Source organism: Dicentrarchus labrax, unplaced genomic scaffold (assembly GCF_905237075.1).
Source record: "Dicentrarchus labrax unplaced genomic scaffold, dlabrax2021, whole genome shotgun sequence".
NCBI lineage: Eukaryota > Metazoa > Chordata > Actinopteri > Moronidae > Dicentrarchus > Dicentrarchus labrax.
Genome location: NW_026136710.1, coordinates 3,552,949 through 3,561,982, shown reverse-complemented (window position 1 = coordinate 3,561,982; position 9,034 = coordinate 3,552,949).

The following is a 9,034-nucleotide window of genomic DNA, read 5'->3' as shown; positions in this document are numbered from 1 at the left end:
TATGGTTTTTCACAAAGAAATTCACTAAAAAGCCCATTCTTAGTGTACAGTATATGTGCACTGGATATTTCAAGTTCATATCCCACCTGTGTATGTTGCATACTGGACCATGATTGGCCCAGATTTAAGGTGAGCTCTAAAAAGCTTTCCAGTTGGAAAGTTTGAAGTTCTGAGTAAAGGGGAACTTTAAATATCACTATCAGATCACAAAACAAGTCAAAGTGTGAAGTTCCCAGCACTTCTTGACAATGGGAAAGGTTATAAAATGATTGCACAACATGGAAACTTGTTTGTACAGGGGAAGTCACAAGTTGCTTGCATTGCATGGATGTTAAGTTACAGTACATGCTTGACGTCCACTGACTGAACATATAGAATATATAGTGGACAACAGCCTCTAAATACATCTTTGAGAAGTACTTGTCTCTGATTCTGCCAGGTGGCTGCCAGCAATGCGGAACATGCAAAAAAGCTTCCTTTATGAAGACTTATGATCTGTTACCTGTACTTGCTGTACTGTACACTAATCTTGATCATTTGCATAACATAACTGCAGCATGAAACAATGCATTTCATCATCCACTCATCTGCTATCTTCTCATCTGTTGCTTTGACCTCTTGAACCTCTCTGTAGGTTGACAGACAAGCAGACCACTTATTTTTACTTACTTTATTTTTGCATGAGCGAGTGCTTTTGTATGCAGAGGGTGTTACTGCACAATATCTATCATTTGCAGCTTAGGATGTATGAGTAAACAGCCTTCTGGGACTTCAGTGTACGGTGGTAATGAGCATTATGTGAACTCTTTTGCTTAAGTCAACAATTGAGAAGTCCTCTATGTTAAATTACAATGCCATTACAACACAGGAAAAATGGGACTGATAAGCACACAATTAAATATTGATTTGGCTTTACAGATTATCAGCAAAAGAGGAATATCATTCAAATAGTATTTAAACATAGTCAATAGAGGAGGGAAGGACATTGTCTCGTCATAAAGTGCAGTTCTACTTCTGTCTTTGTATTGTGAAGCTATCTTCAAGGACAATAAAGCCAGTACTGGCTACAAAGTGCCAGTAAACAGAAATGTGTTGAAAGATAAGGCTCTTCCCTTTAACATCTAACTTCCTTAATTATCTGCACGCTGTAAAACTATGTCATGCCTAAGATATATTTAGATATTGAGAGTTGCTACAAGAAGAAGACGTGATTGATAGGTTGAGGACTGACTGAGTGGCTCCTATGTGTTGAAGTGCAGATTGAAGAATGCAGTATACAGTAGGAAGATGTTACACAGTGCCAGTTTGTGTCCCCCTGTTAACATAAATTAGGAGGAAATCCAACCTGTAAGCATTAGCTTACACACAAGGGTGTCTGTTAGCACCTCTCTATCACATTCCGAATGTCATTAAGTTCAGAGGTTCCTCGTCACCTCTGTAAATAAGTTACAGAACATGTAGCAGGCTTTTCCAGTTAGTGTTAGTGTGAGTGAGCTATATAACACGAGAACACGACACCTGTGCATTCCAGTAATAGCAGCTACAGGTGTTTGTCTTTGGTTTTGCTCCACGGTGAGCTGGGGACTGAAGGGTGGCTATTTTACTGCTGTCATTTTAACTACTTTATATATTGTTGGGTAGTTTAATCTACAGCAATGCATCATAGTCTATAAAACCATCATATGTGAGAACCATGTATCTTTAAGTCAGCTTTTCATGAACTCAGTGACGATGCATTTTCCTGCTAAACCAAAATAGTTGATTTAGTTTAAGAAGTAGGAGAATTTTCTCAACCCGTATAGGAACTTAATCCTTCAGTTTTTCACTTTTCTTTTTTTAGAAAAGTAAAAAATCAACACGTTTGGAGATACATGGTTTTCACTGGACAGTAGGGGTATGGAAAATTGTAACTGTAAAGTAATAAAGCCGGTATAAAGTTGCATAAAATGAAAATACTCAGTACTAGTACTTCAAATTTGCACTTAGGTACAGTGCTTGAATAAATGTACTTGTTGCTTTCCACCACTGGTATTTTTCGAGTGGGTAGCAAACAAGAACAATAGGACAAAATGTCAGAGTAAACAACCCAGTGCAGAGAAAATAGAAAGAAGCTCAGCGAGCTGTTGTTGTAGCCTGGCTGGTGGTTAGCTCTGCAGCCACAGAAATTTGGCAACTAACACTGTGACAAATCAGAACATCACCAAACGTATGCCACCACATAGCACAGATTAAAGTGTCACTTTCTGGTGCCACCAGGCCTCTAAACTCTAAATAAATAATACCTCAAGATGTTGTACTGGGGGTATTGGGGTATTCAAGATCATTAGCTAATAGTATTTACACATATGATAAAAGCGGTATGAACACATGTTAAATTGAAAAGATAACATGCCTCTTAATTATCACTGAGAAATCCACAGCAGTCTGTCTGATACTGAAAGAAAGGCAGCATGTTCACAGTTCATCTACAGGCGGTTAGAGGCAGCTCAAGGTGAGAGATGTTTCAAAACTGTTAAGACTACTGTCAGGAGTGACAGAAAAACAGATGAGAGTGCAGCGGGTCTGACTAACTGACTGACTTTCCAAAGTAAAACGCGGCTCAGCTGAATGGATTCAGGCTTTGTAGGGGAAAGCATCATCGTTGCTGGGGAAGATTTGGACAAACTCTGCAGACTCTCCTCTCGCTACTTTACAACAGAACCTGAGCAACATGTCTGACAGACTTCTGTGTACAAGAAGGAATTTCTGAGTCACATAATAACAAAATTTCCACCGTTCAAGACGGGAAAAAAATCTAATACGCAACCAAATACAAGATTTGAATGTTGTGTAGGAAGAAAAGCATTGGTGCAAGTGTTTCTATTTCCACACAGTGAGGAGTCGCAGGCTTTTTAGGGCAAGGGAAAGAAAACGGTAGAGGATTTATACAGGTGATACAAATTTTAGCTTTCAGTGGAATCCTTACTAACTTCTGATAACTAATCTTTAAATGATGTAGTTTCGTTTGAAATAATAAGAACTTTCTGACAAATATTTGTACATGGGTTTTTGGTAAGGGGCTCTAAGTGTGACTTTTTGACATGGCTGCTTTAAAAGCACTTGACACTTGCTGAGTAGACATTTAGCTCGACATTTCTCACGTAACTACTTAGTTGATTAATTTAGAGTTGCCGTGTAGTCTGCATGTGAACTTAAGTCTTCTTCTTTTTTCTTCTACCTTCTTGTCTTTAATCCTGCAACAGACTTTTCTGGAAAATGTTTTTTCTCTATTTTTAGGAAAAGGTTGTATAACTTACATATTGCTCATTTAGGTTTCTTAGCATATTCTTGTCCTTATAGTGGATCTTAGGCAGTAATTCATTACTGGTAATAATATTACTATAGCCCCTAACCCCCCACAAAATGACTTACAACCTTACTTTTGTAGTTATCCCCTACTGATTTCAAATCCAAAAATGAAAACAAATAATTTTTTAAATCTATAATTTGTAATATATTCCATTGCTTTGATTTTAACAAACAAAACTGGATTTTAATTGTCGTAAGTAGGAATTTTGGCGAGAAAGGACACGATATAACCGGCAGTGTAACTACTTACTGTTGGCAGAGAGTAATAAATAAAGTAATAATATTATTTTTGAAAAGAGCAATGAGTAATGAATTACATTTTCGAGTAACTAGCCCAACACTGATCTTGTGTAACCTCTTCTGGATCTGCAGAATGTTTTAGGTGTTGAACTCTGGGTCTGTTTATAACATTCACTACAGTATAGTAAGTGCACTTTTCACCTTCCCTTTTGTTTCATATCAAGACACACAAATGAGGGCGTTAGCACCTGCATTTCCTGCTTTCATCTCTCTCTTTTCATCTTCACTTCCACACCGGTTGTTTTCATAAAGCAATCACATCTCTACATCCAATGCCTACGGTAGTTAGTGGACTTTCTTCTCTCATTCTTTCTCTACTGTTGGCAAGTGATGAGGCACAAGTTTCAATACATTTAAAATATTTTAAACATGTGTTACATGTCTGTTAGCAGGTATGATGCCTGGCAAGCTGTTTGTGAGTCAAACAGACTCTGAAATAAACTTAAAAGATTTTAAAAAATTAAGCTGCCGTGGTTGGCACAGATGATTGAACACGGTGAGAAAGCGAGTCATGCCAAAAGCTTCAAATAGCTCTCAGTGGCCTCTCACTAACCACGTGTTTCAAGTGTCAAGTTTCCATCTGAGCTGCATTACTCTAATTGAAGCACAAGAGTAATCCTTATGTTCACTGTGAAGATCACACAGACAGCACATACAACTACTGTACAATGTCCATTCATTGTGTCTCCAGAGATTTTGTTGTTTTGGTTCGGCTGCTTTGGTTTTATTCATGCAAATGTTAGAACAATGTCCATTCCTGAGAAGGAGCTTTTAGGACGCCAGTGACACATTTCCATATGAACCTTTAAAGCTTGACCCTAAACTCTATTATGAACAAACCAAAACTGTTTGCCAGAAAACTTTGTGATTATAAGATAAGATAATCTTTTGTTGAGCACAAATTTGCAGTAATACACACACACACACACACACACACACACACACACACATATAAAGAGAGAGAAAGACACAGAGAGATATATAAACAAGTATGAACTAACAAGAAGAAAGGTCCCATCACTCATAATAAGAATCGGATTGAGAAAACATGTTTTTGGGGCTATAGAACTAACTAACTAAGAACTATTATAGGAAGCACAGTGGTGGGAAAGCAGATTTGACCTTAGCTTAGACTTTGTCAAATATTTTGCAGAACTTGTTGAGGTTTTGAACCTGACCGTTCACGTCTGCTGTTGACAGAAAAGAAAGACCACATCAAAGGTGCCAAAGTCTTTAAAATCCTTTGTAGAGATGAACCAACGTGGGCCAAAATACAGTGGAAAATATTTTTTCATGCAATCTCCAGCTGCATTTGCACAGTCAAGGCTGCCACCTCAGAGTCACATAACATAACATCTCTGCAGCTGAGTAACACAATGAAAAGGCACAGGTGTTGAACAATGTTGTCTTCGGTGCTTCTGTGGTGTGTGAGGTACAGCGGCTCATGACAAAGTGAGTGACGTGTCACTATTTCTTGCAGAGAAGCATTTAAACGGTTGTTTTGTCTGTCTTCAGGAAGTCATGAGGTTAATGTTGTGCTATTAAAAGGGTTTGTCGTTATTTGAGTGTAGCAACCTGTCAGGAGTGTATATTCTGTACACTGTGGAAAGATACGTCATGGTGACTGCAGGTGAGGTTTCTCAACTGGAGGAAGTGAGAAAAAACTGCAGTGCAGGGGTAAATGGGAACTAACACCTCATACTGTGCACAAGCACTTCCTTTTACAGTGGTGGAAAATAACTAAGTACATTTACTCAAGTACTTTACTTAAAGTACCAGTGTAAAGGATTTAGTGGCATCTAGTAGCGACGTTGCAGATTGCAAGAGACTAAATACCACTCGCCAAACGTGTATGAGAAACGTGAAAAGTGTTTGGTTTGTCCGTTCTGGGCTACTGTAGAAATAGTGGACTCTATAGAAGAGGACCCGCTCCTTCTGTAGATAAAAACAGCTCATTCTAAGGTTACAAAAACACAACAATTCTCATTTTCAGGTGATTATACACTAATGAAAACATACCTAAGGAGTATTTATACTCAATTACTCAAGGTAAATATTGTACTCTTCGCTGTACTTTACGTTACGACATTTGATAAGATTATAAAATTCAACATATTCAAAAATGCTATATGAGATTTAAAACATTAATACCGGTATAGAAGCAAACAACTGATGCAGAATGACACTTTTCCTGTGTTGCTATCCCAGTCTGGCCATGCACATGTGAGTCCATCCATACATCTGAGATGAGCGTCTCAAACTGCAGTTTTTCTCATCTATGTCGGTGAATTAAGGATTTATTTTGGCCAAACCAGAGTTGCTGAATGTTGGAAGAGTGGAAGGACTAACAAATACAGTTTTGGTGAGTTACATTTTTGTTTCTGTCCACTTTGAATAGTTACAATATTGCAATGATATGCTAGGTACAATTAAACAAAAGGCCTATTTCTGTAGGGATCCTTTCCATAATGTTGTCAGACGCTACTAATTTAAGCCTTGCAGTGACAAAAACAAGCACTTTTAGTGGATGTATTTGTCCCCAATGATTAGCTACGTTACTGCTTTTGTTGCTCATTTCATGAATATTCACAGACAACTAGGTGAAATAAAGGTGTATTTCAGCCAAACTATCACTGGTGATTGTTGGAAAAACTGCAAAAAGACACAAAGACAGTTTTGGTAAGTTTTATTTTGTTTCTGTCCTGTCTGAAACAGCTCACTACAAGGCGTGTTGCCTCCTGATACCAAGCCATCTGGTTCCATTATATTCGAGAGAAGGCAAATTTTTACGGCCGATATCTCCAAAACTAGGCAACTCACGGCAAAACAATCTGAATATGAAGATGAATAAATAGCGCTACAGAAAGGAGGAAAAATATGTATTTTTGAATTTGGGGGGAACTGTCCCTTTAATTACATTTTGCTGATAATGTACTTTCACTGAAGTGGGGTCTTTATGCTGAGCTAATCTATAGCGGCTGTAGCTTCATATTTAGCTGTGGTATCAATAGGAAAGAGGTATTAATCGTCTCAAAATGTTGAGCTACTCCTTTAAAAGCCTAACCTAATACCTAATATCAATTAATTATTTTTATCTGATTGTGTGAACTGATATTTGTACACCCTGACATGTCATTCGATGTAGCCCATTGTCCTTCAGTAAAGATTATCGTACCTAATAGTGGTGTCGTAGCTAATTATAGTCCTATAAAGAAAATCCCACTCAGAAATATCCCTCCATTATCTGCCTACAAACTGCTATGTATTTTAAAGTAATGTTACAAGAGATGAAATTACTTCAAGAGAATTCAGAGCCACCCCGGTTGTATTTTTCTACTTAGATTATGTCTTAAAATTGAATATTGAAAAGAAGTTTGTGCTCTCTGATAGAGACAAAATACTGCATGTAACCTATTTAACAACAAAGAAAAGACCCCAGGCTTCAAATTTCAAATTCTTTTCTTTGAGACATTCTTTCAAATGAGCCATTCATGTAATGTTCTGGCATCAGGGCTCTCATGAGCTTGTTTTTTTGTGTGTATTTTTTTATTTATTTATTTTTTTTATCCCCTGTCCTTGATACAAACATAGATGAGTTCTTAATAAATTAGTTGGCTATGCTGGATTTTTTTAAAAAAGGCACTTCAGATTTACTTGAATTCCAACTTGGATCCTTTCATTGATGTTAAATACAGATCTTGGCTCTCATTATTGTCTGTTCAACAATCCTTGTTGCTGTACTCTATACAGACAATGTGTGAGGTCAGCCCTGCTCAGTGGCAGTGCAGTGGCAGTCTGAATCCACTTGATGGAGCTGTGGCTGTGTGTCAGTGGCAGGCTTGGCAGTGCTCCTCTTAAACGCTGCTTTTTCTTTTGTCTTTTTTCAGTCAAAAACTGACACATTCCCTGGTTTCAGGTTGCCAGGTTGTACAAGCTTGACTCTAAAAATGAAGGAAAGTGGTGAAAGATGAAAAGAAAGTGGCGTTAAAGCTTAATACTTGAATAGAGTTTACCATTGACATCATATACACACATAACATTAACCTTTTTACTTCTTTACTTTGATGACTGGACGTTTATCTCTTCAACACATTGTTACCATGTTGTGCTCATTTACAAGGAGTCTACAATACTGTTTAATTGTGTATCCTGATGTAAAGGGCATATTTCAACAGTCTAGCAGATGAAGTCAAATTTGTGGTAAAATTCATGAATGGAAAAGATACTTAAAAAATGATCTAATAAATAAATAAATAAATAAATATAAGACCATTGTTTGATGACCAATCACTTTTAATCCTGTTGATATGTTTTGATACAACAAACCAGTTCCTATATGTGAATCAGTGTGTGTGTGTGTATATATGCGTATGTGTGTGTGTGTGTGTGTGTGTGTGTGTGTGTGTGTGTGTGTGTGTGTATGTATGTATGCACATGTGTATATATACTAGGGATGTTCAGCTCCATCACTGAGGCTGATGCGATATGCATCTGGATGGATTTCCAATGATGCAATACATTGAAGCAACGACCAATGTGATATGATTCAACGGGATACAATGCAAAAAGAATAGACTCTATGCAATTTAATAAGGCGCAGATAGTTTGATTTTATGTCTTTGGTTCTTCTTAAGCAGCTTGAAAAACAGTTATAATAAGATAAATAAGTCTAAATATAAATGTATTGGTCACAAATGATTGGTTAAATTTTTAATCAATAAAGGCATAGAGCCTCTGCTAATAATTATATTTAAATAGATCTGTTTTTATGGATGCATCCCGAGTTCCTCCCAAATTGTATCCAGGGCAACCACATCGTAATCTCCCTTATATATGAATGAATACATGTGTATTACTATGTATGTGCTACATATAAGTACTTCTTATTTATTTTCTGAACAGTGTAGTCTGTACAAATAAAAAGATGAGGTAAGGCTAGGATTAATAAGCATAGGGGGAGTAAGGTTATTGCTCTAATCTGTTTTTGACATTTGCTCATTATTTTGTAGCTGTTTAATCTCTTCATTTGTTTATTTTTTTGTCACTTAAAGGCCGAATGAAAGATCAATTCAAATTTCTGTTTGCATTAAATAATGCAACTTAGGATGATCAAAACCTATATTGTGGAACATTTGTGTCTCCTCACTGAAGTGAAGCCGGTTCTGTTTTTGCTTGTGCAGTCAAGACTTAATGTGTCCAAAAAGGTGCCCACCTGGGTGCATAAACAGTCACTCTGACAGCCTGGCTATGCATGGCTTACTTCTCCTCTGTTCATTTTATAGTGTGCATGTATCACTTTATGGCATCCATCTATCTAGTAAACCTTGAAAAGGCTGTTGAGGCTCCGGATAAATCTGAGGGTGACACTCTGACAGTCCCTGATCTG